At 34.9% G+C, this 16,578-nt stretch overlaps 1 long non-coding RNA gene across 1 annotated transcript; it reads left to right on the top strand.

The window, feature by feature from the left end:
* The first annotated feature begins 1,408 nt into the window (after window positions 1-1,408).
* LOC117063849 lies at window positions 1,409-10,185 on the top strand. The gene is made up of 3 exons (XR_004429120.1): window positions 1,409-1,619; window positions 4,042-4,158; window positions 9,841-10,185. It is a non-coding gene; the product is annotated as an uncharacterized LOC117063849 (long non-coding RNA).
* The last annotated feature ends 6,393 nt before the right edge of the window (window positions 10,186-16,578 follow it).

Raw genomic sequence — 16,578 nt, forward strand, 5'->3', positions numbered from 1 at the left:
ATAGAGTATTCAGAATTTGTTAAGACTAGATATTGTACATATGCCAATTTTCCCCAACTTAATCTATTTGCTTAGTGAAATTCCTATCAAAATCCCAAGAAGGCATTTATAGATGTAGACAGACTAATTCTACAATTAATATGAAAGACTCTGGTCCTAAAATAGCTAAAACAATCTTGACAAATAAGAATGCAGCAGAAAGAATCATACCACTAGGCTTACTACGTAGCTATATTAATCAAGACTGTGTGGTTTTCACAGAAATTTCTATGGTCTTAATGTGTCTGAGATTAGTGACCTTTTAAAAGAGGTACAAGGGAGCTATTGACCCCTTCCTCCAGATGAAGATACAGAAGGTGCCATCTATGAGAAAGAGGCTCTCCCCAGACACCAAATCTACTAGCACCTTGATCTTGAACTTTCCAACCTTCAGTACTGTAGGAAATAAATTCTGTTGTCTATAAATTAACGTAGTTTAAAGTATTTTGTTACAGAATCCTGAATATATTTTTGACAAGGAATAAAAACATAGATCAATGAAGCAGAATAAAGAACTTAGAAGTAAACAGGCACATAAATATGTCCAACTTATTTTTGACAAATGCAAAAAACAATTCACTTGGAGAATGAAAAAAGTAATGTTGACTCCAGCAGACATGTGTTAGCAAAATAATAAACCTTAACCCAAATTTCACACCTTACACAAATATTAACTCCAATTGGATTATATATTTAAACGTGAAATATAAAACTACAAATTTTCGAGAAAATCACAGGAGACAATTTTAAGAGCTAGATCTAGGCAAAGAGTTCATAGACTTAAAAACAAGAGCATGATGCATGAAAAGAAAAAAGTAGTAAACTGAATATCTTCAAGATTCAAAAGTTTCGTTCTGCAAAAAACCAACTGAAGAGAATAAAAAGATATGTTAAAGAATGAGATAAAATATTTATAAATTATATATGCCAAATGGCTAATATCAACTGATATACATATATCAGTGTATAAACACTTTCAAAACTCATTATTTTAAAAAATGAAAACAATCAATCCAATTAGAAAATAAGAAAAAAACATGAAGAGACAATTCAGTTAAGGGGACATACAAATGGCAAATTAACATACAAAAGGATGCTCTAGGGACATGCAAACTAAAGCCACAAGATATATCACAAAACACCCATCAGGATGACTGAGATTAAAAATGATAAAACTGCAACAACAGCAAATGTTGATGAGAATGCAAAAAAACTGGATAACTCAAACATTGCTGGTAGAATATTAAATTGTACAGCCACTCTGGCAAACACATAGGCAGCTTTTTATAAATTACCATACACAGTTACTATATTCAATTACCGTAAGTCCCAGCAAGTGTATTCTTTGTCTTTTATCCTACAGAAATGAAAACTTATGTTTAATGAAAAATCTCCATTAATGGTTCTAGCAGTTTTATCTGTAATTGCCAAAAACTGGAAAGGGGCTAGTCCTTCAACTGATGAATGGCAGAGCAAACCACAATACATCTATCCTAGGGAATGTGACTTAACAATAGAAAGGACTGATGTCAACACAACAACTTGATACATCTCCAGGGAATTTTACTGAGTGAAATAAGGTAATCTAAAAAGCTTACATACTGTATAATTCCATTTATATAATAATTTTGAAATAAAAAGATTTACAAATGGAGAACAGATTAGTGGTTGCCAGGGTCTGTTAGATAGGAATGAGGAAGCCATGGTGGTTGGGAGTGGAGTGGAGGTGGGATGAAGCCACTCTGTGTCTTAACTACGGCAGTGAATACACAAACCTATTCGTGTGATAAAATTGTATCGAGCTAAATACATATGTATATCAGCACATTTGAGTACAATTAAAACTGGAAAATTCTAAATAAGATCAATGGATTGCATCAATGTCAATATTCTGATTGCAATACTGAATTATAGTTTGGTAAGATTTTACAATTGGAGGAAACTAGATAAACTGTAAAATAGATCTCCATATTTTTTTTTGCAACCGTAAGTGAATCTAAAATTATCTCAATAAAAACTTGAAAAAATGTAGCTGGATGCAGTAGCTTATGCCTGTCCCCCAACACTTTGGGAGGTCAAGGTGGGAAAATTGTTTAAGGCCAGGGGTTCAAGACTAGCCTGGCCAACAAAGCAAGACTCCATCTCTACAAAAAATAAAATAAAATAAATTAGCCAGGCATTTTGGCACACACCTGTAACCCAACTACTCAGGAGGCTGACGTGGGAGGATCACTTGAGTCCAGGAGTTAGTGAGGCTGCAGTGAGCTATTATCTCTCCAATGCACTCTAGCCTGGGTGACAGAGCAAGATCCTCTCTAAAATAAAAAATAATAATACATTTTTTAAAATTCAAAGGTTGCATTTATCTGGTATCACCAAGAAGCAAGAACATTTTGTATCTATTCCTGGAAACTTAGAATAGTATCTACTACAAGTTAACCCTAGATTATCTGGTTAGGTTTTATTTGGGTGCATTTTGAAATTTACATGTCTGAGGGTTTTCTAATACATTTTACTTTGGTATTATGCCAATGGACTATATAATTTTATTAAACAATTATAATAAAAGTATACAAATAAACAGCCATGTATTAAAGACAATGCATGTTTATTACGTAATATTACACACACATAATGTTTATTTTAATTTTATTGGCCATTTTTACATTCTATGTAGGTATGACAATCATTATACACATTTACATGTATCTATTAATAATATTGTGGTACTCAGGGGTATAAAGTGAAGTAGCAGTGAAAATATCTGAGGTAGAACAGTGAAAACCTTTGCTGTTGACTTCATGCACTTCCAAATTTGCCATCTCCTTCAATTCTGTGGCATATCATATTAAAATGTTTAAAATTTCACCTTATAATTGTTTTCCATTGAAAGGGAAATGACTGAAATTTCTCTATTTTGTAAGCACCATTTAATTTGGATTCTGTAAATGTATGAAGAAGATATGAGACAGCAACAATATCATGTATTTTGTCCATCTACCCACCCATAATCATTTCATCGGTCAGAATTTTCAACCATACACATCTGAAATTAATTTCAGGGAAAGACACTTACCAGTGATAATTTTCTTTACAACCATCATCCTACCGTATGTCTATTATTACATTATACTGTCAAATAAATACATCTTGTCACAAACCTATTTTCAAATTGTTGACAAATTGCTATGTTTTGGACAGCCTCAGAAATTTTGTTGCCCAGAGAGATAGCTATTGTAGAAACATCTGAAAAATAGGATTGCATTTCAGGCTGCTTTTTTTCCCCTTTGGCTTAAAAGAGCCATGACATTGTAGTTTGTGACAAGGGACCCGTGAACACTGGGATTGAAGCTGTACCACTATTTCCACGATCTGCTTATTATGTGTGTCATTTAAAGCAAATATGGACTGTTACTCCTTTCATGCTTATTCAACACACTATATTTACAAGCCAAAACCATACACCAAAAATGAGCCACATATGTGAAGTAGCATTGAATAAAGATTTACTTGTTACTAAGGTGATAAAACAACTATGCTATTATTAATATGTATGAACTTTTAAAAAACCTTAGCTGTTCACAGCATTTATAAGCAAATATAAAATAGTGGGCCAGGTGAGGTGGCTCACACCTGTAATCCCAGCACTTTGGGAGGCTGAGGCGGGTGGATCATGAGGTTAGTAGTTCAATACCAGCCTGGCCAACATTGTGAAATCCCATCTCTACTAAAAAAACACACAAATTAGCTGGGCATGGTGGCACATGCCTGTAGTCCCAGCTACTCGGGAGGCTGAGGCAGGAGAATCGTTTGAACCCAAGAAACAGAGGTTGCAGTGAGCCGAGATTGCACCACTGTACTCCAGCCTGGGCAACAGATGAGACTTTGTTTAAAAAAAAAAAGTTTAAATCTGCTGCACAAATAGCAGGGAAAAAGTTACTACAAGTTTCATAATGCTACCTTTTTGAAGAATATTCAAAGCAGATTTATTCTATTCAAAAGAATTTGGAGTCTGGTATGTGACTCAATGCACAGTAACTGAAGACCATTGAACTAAGAAACTAAAACAACAAAGCACTATCTGTCTTCTGACTGCAAGACAGGAAATAAGAAAGAACTGTGAGTTTGGTTGTCGTTTGTTAGGCCTCTCATTTTAGAAAATGCATAGATTTCAATAGCTAAATCTTTTTCAATATGTAAAAAAATAATATTCTTAAGCCACTTTGAAATGAAAGTACTTGAATTTCTCTAGTTGTTAGCAGTCCCTGTTGCCTGACTGATTTGTTGACTATGAAAATTTACTCACTTTAATGTTTTTCAAGGACAAAAGGAAAATATTGATTATAAACAAATACAAGTAGAGAAACAGTTACCTAGACCAGTAATGTTAGTAAGAATTTGGTGTCTCGGTGTCCAACCTTCCCACCTCTCTTCCCCAAAACACCTGGGTTGGTCTTTATAAATTGCAAACATGTTTCATTTTACTCCCTAGCATAAGACATTTCAAAGATAACACTATTGTTTACAGCATGAAAGCCACGCTTCTTTTCTCTGGTCTTATAACTAGGCAGGCTTCATGTGGACTGGAATCACAACTGTTTAATTCGCTACTTCATATGCAGTGCGTATACTAAAACCTGACACATAATAGATGCTTAAAGAAAATTCTTGAATGGAAGAAAACCTCTTGTTTTCCTCACTGCGTATGCTCAAACTAAACCCTCTTTGTTCCTGTGACTTTCTTTGACAGAAAATACCTTCTTTTACCTGGAAAATACATATTTACATTTTATAAATTTCCTACTGAATGATCTTTTACTGAGAATACATCCATCACCTTTTCTGTTCCCATTGCTTCACACTGAATTGCTATCATTCCTATTATAACATTTGTTGTGCTTATTTATTTTACATGTCGTTCTTTTGATTGTCAGCTACTTGAAATCAAGGATGAGTTTTGTTCAAATTTCTAATGCCACTTACTAACACAGTGCTTAATAGGGCTAATATATTGACTGATTGACAGTATAGTAATAAATGTATTTATATATAGTCTTCCTTCAATATTTTTATTTGTAAATAAATATAATCAACCTAGTAAAGAAAAAGTAGAAGTAACTACAGGGAAACCATTTAATAAGACAAGAGATGGGTATAGAAAACACGTTTTGTCATTTGGAGTGCAAAGTAACAAAGCAATAAGAAACTGAAAACATTTTAAACAAGGAAGCAACATGTTTTGATTTGTGTTTTAAAGATATGCTTCTGACAGCCTATAGAGAACATAATAGAAAAACAAAATTTTAAGCTAAAAGAAGTTAGTACTGTATGGCTAGGAACCAGTCACGAAATGAAGGTGATTTATAACTGTGATTTGGTGAGGCTGTGAAAGTAGTATCAATAATAGGGACACATAAAATAAAAATGAGAAAAAGATAAAATTTCAAAATGTCAAAATGATTCCCAATTTTCTTCTTGAGCAACTAGGCTATAACGAGTGGACTATAATGTACTGAAGCAGAAAAAGTAAAGTCGCTAATGGCATAACATAAAGAGATAAACAGGTGGGAGAGACTAGAATAAGCAAGACATTTATAAAACAAAACATTAAAAATTAATCGAGAGTAAAAATATTATTCAATATATGGTGTTAAGACAATGTATTGGTAGCTCACGCCTATAATCTCAGCACTTGAGGAGGCCGAGGCAGGTGGATCACCAAGTCAGAAGTTTGAGACCAGCCTGGCCAACATGGTGAAACCCCATCTCTACTAAAAACACACACACACACAATTAGCCTAGCATGGTGGCGCATGCCTGTAATCCCAGCTACTTGGGAGGCTGAGGCAGGAGAATCACTTGAACCTAGAAAGCAGAGGTTGCAGTGAGCCCAGGCTGTGCCATTGCACTCCAGCCTGGGTGACAGAGTGAGACTCCATCTCAAAAAAAAAGAAAAAAATTAAGACAATATATTATTTTGGATAAATACACTTAGATTTTCTTTTTCCTGTCATAAACATTACGTATTTTAAAAATTATATTCAGCAAGTAAATACAAAATTAAAGACTTGATATAGCCAGAAGAAAATGGCTAAACACTAAACTTAAAAGTGTTAGGAAATGTCACAATTAATAACAGAAAGTACTTCCTTTGATTTCTTAGAAACTAAAAGCTTACTACATAATAGGCAATCCAAACTGATTTTCAATCAATAATAGAAAATCTATTTGTGGAATAAGGCAGAGGGTAAACGCATTAAAATTTTATTAAAATAAATTTAAACTAAGTATATTTTATGTTCAAAAATAAACGATAATATAATTTTTAAAGACCATAAAGAAAGGATTCTGGGAACATGGCACAGTAGGAAGCACCAGAAACCTGTCTCCCCACAGACAACAATTGCACTGGGATAATCTTTCTGATGTAACTATTTGGGAACTCTGGAATCTGTTGAGGGCTTGCAAATTTCCGTGGAAGTCTTAAATGGTAAATTGAGGTCAATTTTAGTCAATTTCTCCTCTTAGCACAGTTGCTGCTAAACACTCCCTAGTCCCCAGCCTTAAGATAGGAAGTTGTGCATGTATTCCTGGAACAGCTTGCACACAGCTAGCAAAAACAACTCTGTCTGCCAAATACCAGGGTTTAGACTATGACCACTGATTGCCACTTCAGATAGAAGAGGTGAAGAAAAAGAGGGGACAGCCATTGTGTTGCATGGATGCAAGCACTTCACCTCCTCCTTGGTCAAGTTCAGTCAGGTCCATTAAGCTGAAGTGACATTCAAGAGATGTGAAGGGCCAAGCTCTTTTTATTTTTCCCCTTAATGTTTCTGGTTTTCCCCTTCTGGGAGGAGCCAGATATTGAAAAGTAGGACATTAGAAAGCACACGAATATATGTGGAAAATTAGAGAGTCACTGTGTGTTTTTAAGAGAAGCTACAGTCTCAGAGAAGACCTGAGAAGACCTTAGTTTACATCTCAGACTGATCTTCAGCACAGAGACAACCTATAGCAATCAAACATTTTTTAAAAAGAAAACAAACAAAACAAACAGAAAACTCACCAAACCCTGGGAACGAGGATAAGCCAACTCTAGATTTACCATACTTACTGATTCCAATGATCAGTTTTTTAAAATATCATGAAAAATACAAAGAAACATAAAAGTATGATCTATTAAAAAGAAAATAAAAACTAACAGACTATCCCTAAAAAAGACCTGATGACAGATCTACTAGACAAAGACTTTAAAACAACTGTTATAAAATGTTAAAAATAAATAAATAATAAGAGTGAAAGACATGAATAAAGTCATAAAAACGATATAAGAAAATAACAGAAATATCAATAAAGAAATAGAAAAAAAGAAACCAAATGGTAATCCTGGAAGCAAAAAGATCAATACCTAAAATTAAGAATTCACTGGAAAGATTTGAACAGTTGGAAGAAAGAAACAGCAAAGATAGGAAAATGAAAATGATCAATTCTGAGGAACAGAAGATTTTTTTAAAAATTAAAGAAAAATAAACAGAATGAAATGAATCTATGGAATGCTCACAAACTACATACACATTGTGGAAGTTCCAAAAAAAAGGTAGATCAAATGATAGATAAACAGATCAACTGATAGAGATAGAGGTCTATCTATCTATCTATCTATCTACCTATCTATCTATCTAATCTATCTATCTACCTATCTATCTTTTCTATATCAGATCAAGATATATTTACATCTACATCTATGTTGGTCTCTATTTATCTACCTATCTTCTATTGTTTCTGTTTCTCTGGAGAACGCTTACTAATACAATCCCCCAAACTTAAGACAACACAATAAATGTCTAGAAAATGTTTAAGGAAATTATTTACATTGCATAAAAAATAAGTAATCATGAACACACTTTTTGAAATGATCAACAAGATTTGAAAAATAACTAAAATAAAACTCTTGAAAATTGAAAAAACTTACATTAAAAATTCAATGCTCAAGCTAAATAAAAATTTAGAAGCAGCTAAAGAAAGAAGCACTCAGACTGTTATTTAAAGAAATTTCTCAAAATGGAGCCTCAAAAGATAAGATAAAAAATGTCAAAAATAAAGTTAGAAAATATGAATAATTAAGTTAGAAATTTTACCTCATGTTTAAACAGAGTCATGGAGAAAATATAGAGTGAATGAGAAACAGTACTGTTTAAATAAATAATGACCAATTATTAACTAAAACTGATGATGAATCTACAGAAGCAGAAAGTATAATTTAAACTATGCAGAACAAAATAAAATACAATTCTCATATAGACACATTGCAGAGAAACCAATGACTAGAAAAGTCAAACAAAAGATTACCTATTAATAAGTGACAACTAGGTAGATACCACTCCCAATTGCAAGAAAGAAAGCCAGAATTCAGTAATGTATTTTTTCAAAATGTGAACAGAAAATGATTGCCATACTTAAATTGTAACAAAAAATATATTTCAGAAACAAAGGCAAAATAAACATTTTCTTTCAAAAACTACACTTATTATCATAGAACTTATGCTGATAAAACTTCTATTAGGTACACTTTTAAAAAAAATTTATTTCCCAAAAATATAAGATAGAACAAGGAAATAGAGATATATTTTTATGCAGTTAGTGTATATAAAATATGAGCAATGATAATATCTAATTCATAGAGTGTAAAAAAGAACTAAGTAAAAAATCAGAGGCATGCAAATTGGGAATATATTTCTATGGATTAAAGGTTCTTAATTATTACTTAGGAGGAGGCTTACTATATGAACTTAATCCATTACCTTATGTAAAGAAAGGTAGTTGAAACCACAAGAAAGTTGAAACCATAAAAAATATATATTTATTTGTAAAAATAATTTGGCACATCTTTGTGAATTTAAACATTTACATCTTTACAACCCAGTTTTCAGTCCTCAGTTTATACACTGTTGCATGAGAGTATTTGAGCAAGACTGTTTCTAGCAGCACTGTTCTTCACAACAACAACAAAAACCTAAATGGCATCTGATTAATTGGTCGATTTAAAAAAACCTTGTGTATTCACATAATTGAATTTTAAATAAGAATGAAAATGAAAGTATTACAGCTACATGCAACACGTTACCATGAATAAATTATATATAAAAGCACATTGTGGAAAAGTGCATACACTCTCAATATTTTCAAAAACCTCCAACACAATAAAATTAAGCAATATATTGATTAAGGAAAAAATGATAAGAGAGAATGATAAAGATAATATAAAATTCAGATTATTTTTCACAAGGAATGGGATAGAAATTAAGTAGATAATTCCCGGTCAGTGTCAAATGGGACCCCAATCTCAGAAGACCCCAACTTGATTCAATGTTCTGCTGTTGCTGTCTTGAATTTCCTAATATTTTAATCTCTGAACCAGTGTTTTGTAAGTAAAGTCCACTGAGACAATGGTGTGTGTATGTGAGCAACAGAGATATGTCAGTCACCAACATCCACACTGAGGACTCAGAAAGCAGGTCTAGCAGCCAGCCAGGGCACAAAGCAACTTACCCGGCAGCCTAGCATGCTTATGACACTTCAGGGTCGTCTGGGGCACTGAGGGCCCCAAGCATGTGCTTCCTAATTGGTGGTGGTGGCAGTGCCAGCACTAGTAGAAGCAACAAGGCCATAGCAGTGGCTATGGGAGCAGTTGCAGCCGTGGGAGAGAAGGGCTTTTAATGAGATACCATTTTTCATGCTGGAACAGATTTCTTTGACAATAATTTGTTGTTCATTATAATTGTGGTTTCTTCTTATCTAAAGCACCCTTGACACAAATGGCTCCATTTTAGAAAAAGACTTCATCTTACATTTCTGAAGTAATCAAGCCAACAGAGTTCAGATGTTTGCCTAATCAATCGAGATAACACCCAACCAGAAAAGGGCTTAACCCTTTTCTATCAGTCCTCACCAGAGGACTCAAGGGCCATGAAGTGAGCAGGACTTCACCAGTTAGACAAAGACGCCTTGACAGACCCCATCTCGCACCCAGAATCTGCCTCTGAAGCCTCTGCTCAAATCAAGGACTCTTCCTGGCAAGATGTTGATTATTGCCTGGGTCAGGTCTGGACACACTTCTTGTCTCCTTCACTCTTCTTGGACTGGTTCATTAACCCCTTTTCCTAACTCCTTTTCTCTTGATGTTAAATGTTACTGTCTGGTATAAAATTTCAACCTGTAACATTTTCATTAAATATACTATTATGTATGATTTGTAATATTGACTGACTTGTGGAGTGGTTGATGCCTATGTGCCCATGGCTCTGAGTACTGAGTAAATGGGTACTAAGAAGAATTGCTTCCTTGGGAATTCCATGTAGCTTGTGCCTAATTGTCTTCTTATTCAACATTCACATTTTATGAATCAGAAAACAAAAAAAGTGATTTACTCAAGTGCACACAAGAAAGGATTTAGGCTAGAAAAAATTAATTATTCCTGTATCTACCAAGAAATTGTTATACTTTGAGTAGAAAAAGTTATCCATCTGCTATATATCTATATCTATACCATACCTATACCTATATCTATACAATCTATCTACAATTGTCTAGAGTAGAGGGCCTTGGCTTCGAATGAATTGCTGAAAACTCACTGACTTGAAGTAGATTGACTAATAGAAGAAAGCCATACAGATGTATCTAACATGCATATATGGAAGTGTTCAGAATAAAGACCCAACCTCTCAGTGAAGTACAGAAGCTTGTATACCATCTTGAAGTTATAGAAAAAATGGAGGCTTGGATCCTGGTAATGTTAGCAGTGGAACGTATCTGAGTCACGTGGCACCAAAGTATGTTAGCAGCGGTGAATCTGTACAGTTCTGGAGCAACCTCAGTTCTTTCCTCCTAAGGAAAAAAAAAATCATCTGAGGGGCATAAGGCAGGAGGGACGAAGGCAAGTTTTAGAGCAGAAGTGAAAGTTTATGAAAAAACTTTAGAGCAGGCATGGAAGGAAGTAAAGTACGCTTGGAAGAGGGCCAAGCAGGTGAGAGAGATCAAATGCAGGGTTTGACTTTTGACTTAGTGCTTTATATGTTGGCATACTTCTGGGGTCCTGTGTCCCATCTCCTCTGATTCCTTCCCTTGGGGTGGGCTGTCTGCATGCATTATGGCCTGCCAGCACTTGAGAAGTGTTGCATGAGCCGTGTGTTTACCAAAATTGTGCACGTGTTCATTGGAGGCATTCTTCCCTTACCAGTTGAGTGTTCCTACAAGGTCATAGACCAGTTATACTCAGCCATTTTGCCTTTCAGTGCACATATGTGAGCCCACTCGCCCAACTCCTGAGATCTTATTAAGGAGCTGCTGATCACCAGCTTCAAGTTTTTCTGTCTATTGGGAGACTGCCTTTCCACGGCTCTGACTGTGGCTAATTATTTTAGAAAGACAGTTATCAACTGCCTGACCATAACCTGATGGTTGGTTGGCATTCCTGGTGGAGTGGGGAGGGGTCCTCTCTTGCCCTGCTCATGTCTGACTAGCTACCTACTATAATAGTAAAACAGATATTACCGAAGGGAAGACAATTATTCTATTGAAAGGTATTCTATAGAATACCTAATATAATACATATTCTATTAATAATTATTAAGGAGAATGATTGGATCAGGAAACATAAATTAACTTGTAAATAGTTCTCCTTGGAGTTTAACTGAACTTTGCCAACAGTCATTCTCTTGAAAAAGGGTCTCTTAAGGTGTGGTCACATTCTTGATCATTCTTTCCCGTAATGGATAATAAGCTAACAGGGAGGGGAACAGGAACAACTGTTCTCTATGGTGGGTCCGTCCTATATTTATATAGGGGAAAGTCTCTTCCAGTGCTTGTTAATCTCTACGAGTTTTTAATTTGAAATACTCATTATACCAGGGAGCTATATTTTTGGGTGCAATGTGTTGATTTCTTTCAAGGCCTTGTAGAAGTAACAGCTGATGTTTTTTTCCAGCATCAATAGTGTGCTGTGTGTAATATAACTAATTAATTACAGAACCGAATCATTACTGAACACAAATTTTGACTTTAAAATTGAGTGATTTTTCTACACTGTACTCTTTCCACACTTTCTGCTGCCTGTAATGAGTTATGCAATACATATATAAAACATTCATTGATTTTATACAATTACAGTTCATAAAACTGATACAGTTACATGCCGGACATAACCATTTTCATCTTAAAAATATTGTTATATTTCATACATCAGAAATTATAAGCCTTTCATTTGTCACAAGGAACAGAAGTCCTCTGCAAAATTTAATGTTCCCCAAAAGTCTGATATCTTTTATGTGTATTTAATAGGTTAGTCAATCCAGTTGCAAAATACCCACTGGTTTTATTTTTAACTGTTCCTGAATATATGTAGGTTAGGACTAGAAGACCATCTGGTATTAAGTGACTCAAATATACAGAAAGAGGCCAGGCGCAGTGGCTCACGCCTGTAATCCCAGCACTTTGGGAGGCCAAGGCAGGCAGATTGCGAGGTCAAGAGATTGAGACCATCCTGGCCAACATGTTGAAACTCCATCTCAACAAATTAGCTGGGTGTGGCGGTGCGCACCTGTAGTCGCAGCTCCTCGGGAGGCTGAGGCAGGAGGATCGCTTGAACCCAGGAGGTGGAGGTTGCAGTGAGCAGACATTGCACCACTGCATTCCGGCCTGGTGACAGAGCGAGACTCCATCTCAAAGAAAAATCTATGTCTATATCTATATCTACAGAAAGAAACACAAAATATATACCCATCTATTTTAAACACAAAATATATATCCATCTTTTTAAACACAAAATAACACAAAATGTATACCCATCTATTTTAACATCAAATGACTAAATAATGGTTTTAACAATTTGAGTCACATTTTAGGAAAAGAAAACAAACGGGTTAATACATGAAACACCAATTTGCTGGGCCATTTGATTATAAGAGAGACATTCAACTGTGCAAACTAGAGAAAAGCTGACAGTACCTTAATTAAACTGATACTACCAGTGACATTGTGATAGTGTAGTTGTCAGGGTATAAATTCTTTTAACATCAAATAAAAGTGACAAGCTTTCCCCAAGGAACTAGTATAAGTTCTTCTGAAGGGGACTGGTTTACACAAATTACTCATAGGGCATTTCATTTAAATTACTTAGAATCAAAGTGAACCTGGGCTTAGCAAAAGCATTTGTCCTATCTGCTGCATAGATAGAAGAAAAGATGAAAAGAATCTTGGGAATTTTGATTGCGGGACATTGGCTATAAATGTAATTTTGAAGTAAAATAATTTTAGATTTTTTTAATGGCGTAAATATTATGATTTGAGAATTCTTGGGTAACACGTTGCTGACATAGACATCCGAGTGAGACTTTTGAGGTGATGGATAGTTTTATAACACAGAAGACTGTTGTCATCATTTGTGTACCGCTGCCAGCTTTGCCTCTTTAGAAAGATTATACGTGACCCGTAAGTTAAGAACTTTAAGTTTCAAATACAATTTCAACTTTCTTTTCTACTTCTCTGTGAAATGAAGCCTAGCCTTGCCAAAGCAGAACATGTGTCAACCATAATTAAGAATGCTCCTGAGCTACCAGAAAAGTGATTCCTATAAAATGAGGTATTACTGTAACGCTTGTCCCTCACTACTGATGAGATGAGATGGCCCTGCTGGTAGTGTGAAGACAGCGATCACCAGTGTGACAGAGCGAGAGGACAAAATACTGTCAGGCAGCCAGGCTTTCATTCTCCAGAAACTTACACTCAACAAAGCCAACAGCTTTGACAAAGCACACGAAATTCTGGTGGCTTCCCTCTGAGCCAGAGCGCTCATACCTCCAAAAGAGGTGAACAGGGTCAGGACAATGCTGAGCATTTACCTAGAAAGACATACTTTGGCAACAGGTTTGTAGAGCTGCAGGATGTAAAATATTAAATATTTACAAGACGTTTGTGACTCTGTATGGCAGTTTGAGAAGACTAACTAGGTTCCATCTTGTCTTAAAACACGACCTTCAGTAGCTTCTGGCTGTAATGAACACTATTCGGTATAACTTCTTTTTGGTTGATGTCTCCCAAAGTAGTCCTGAGAATACCTATTAATGGACAAAAGTATGGCCTTAGTATCCACCAATCACTGCTGAAGATTTTTTTATAGGATTATCTATTATAGTAAGCCCCCTCCCTTCCAGACATCAGGTCCTGTAATAAAGAGGAGAAAAAAGTAAACTGACACTTTAAAAAACATCTGGAACACAATTGGGTCTAGTCAGTATTGCTCCCCTGTGTATGGGGTCCCTCCCATTGGAGAACCTCTATCGGTTTTATCACATAGGTGCTACTGCTTTCTTCCATCCATATGTTTAGTAAACATGAAAAAACTGAGACAATATTTAGTAGTTTCAAAACGTGTCTTGGGAATAAGCTTCCTCTTAAACCAAAATGGTTTGAAGACAATTTTAACCTACAAGTTCCCTCTGGAAATGTATGATAGCAAGAGCTGGAAAGGATTGAAAAACTCCTTGAACTTTGCACTGGAAGAGGATGTAGATGAAACGCTATGAATACTCTAGATTTTGAATTATTGATTTTATATATAGTAATATCAGAATTTCTAACCTCAATTAGAGAGTCTGTCAGATTATCTATAAAATTTTCAAATAGTCATTTTGGTTTATCATTATTTCCAAAGTTTCTACTGAAATTTTGCTCAAAAAATTGCAATGTGCAAATTAGAAATATGCAAAAAAAAAAAAAAAAAAAAAGCTTTGTGGTCAATGGGCTCTTACCTTTCCTTCCTTCCTTCCATCCACTTTCTTTCCCTCCCTCCCTCCTTCCTTTCTTCTTTCCTTCTTTCCTTCCTCCCTTTTGTCTTTCTTTCTTTTTCTTTCTTCTTCTTTCTTTTCTTCTTTCTTCTTTCTTTTCTTTCTTCCTTCTTTCTCTTTCTTTTTCTTTCTTCTTTCTTTCTTTCTCTTTCTTTCTTTCTGTCTCTCTTCCTTCCTTCCTTTCTTTCTCTCTTTCTTTTTCTTTCTTTCTTTCTTTCTTTCTTTTCTTCTTTCTCTATTAATTCATGGCATGACCATTTAAAGTGATATTTTAAAATGGAAGAAAGCAAATAAATCTATATCAAATTATATAACATAAAAATTAGCATTGCACCTTATCACCACGATTCTTACTCTGAATTTAGAAATAATTGAAATCATCTAACTCAGGTATCTCTCATTTTCCTGCTCTGTTCTTTATCATTTCTGTGTGTCTTTGTTGTCATTTTCTTCTTTCCTGTTCCAGGAAATGTCCCCTTCTTCAAGATTAGCTCTTATATATTGTTTCTTTCTTTAACCATTTATAATACAATATTCTACCAAATGTTTCTTTATATTACACTTTCAATTTCCCCTTCCAGTGTGCCCTTCTTCCTCAGTTATTACTTATAATGGATTCACCTTCTCCTGTAAAAACATGGCTTAATCTACAAACAAAAACACTTCTTCCCTCTCATTTATTCTCCCCTACTAGCAAATTTAAAACAATCTCTCTTCTCTCTTTCTTACACGTAACTCCATCATAAAGTCCTGTCAAATTATTAGGTTTTGCCATTAAAAGTAATGGCCAAAACCGCAATTATTTTTGCACCAACCTAAAATATATCTCAAAGTTGACAGTTTCTTATCACCTCCTTTACTAGTACTGTAATCCAAAGCACACTTATCTTCCTACGGAGAGATCAAAATAGTGACTCACTGGTGTCTTTACCTTCTCCTCCAAATATCTCTTTTCTTCACTTAGCAGTTATTCTTTTACAGCAAGGTAATTCATTTCACCCCTTTGCACAGAAACCCTAACGATTTCCTATCTTGTTTGAGCATAAAAGCTAAAGTCCTCAGTATGACAAGATATCCTTCCTTGCTATCTTTCTGACTCCATCTCTTACCCCTTTCTCTCTTTAGATTATACCAAAGTATTGCCTCACTACCCTTCCTCTGCATGCCAGGGTGCTATCACATGGGACATTTTACAGAATCCTTTCCTCTGCCAAAAAAAAAAACTTGTTCCTCTGCCCTTTCCCTCAGATAGCCACATTTCTTGTTTCATCTTCTTCAGGTCTATGCTCAGATGTCACAACAGCATAGATCTTCTTTGACTAGCATCCCTCTCTATCCCATTAAACTCACTTACCTTTTCTTCATAACATACAGTATCTCTTGATATAGTTACCAGTTTATATTTTCCTATAAGATTGTGAACTGATGTGAGCAGGTTTTCTTCATTCCTTCAATTACAGCAGTGTCTGGCACACAGTAGGTGCTCAGAAACATTTACTGAATAAATGAATGAAATCCTTGAAGTTTTCTCTAACATTACCTATGTTCTTACTGACAAATGGTGAATCACTTAGGAAAACAGAAATTGCTAGGAAAACAGAAATATTGGGATTGGGGTGAGTGAATAATTTTAAATTAATTCATTCACAATTTGAAATAATTTTTAAAGTGAATATAATGAGAAAAAAGTTGTATTGGA

The sequence above is a fragment of the Trachypithecus francoisi genome, unplaced genomic scaffold, assembly GCF_009764315.1.
Source record: "Trachypithecus francoisi isolate TF-2019V2 unplaced genomic scaffold, Tfra_2.0 Lachesis_group19, whole genome shotgun sequence".
NCBI classification, from domain to species: Eukaryota; Metazoa; Chordata; class Mammalia; order Primates; family Cercopithecidae; genus Trachypithecus; species Trachypithecus francoisi.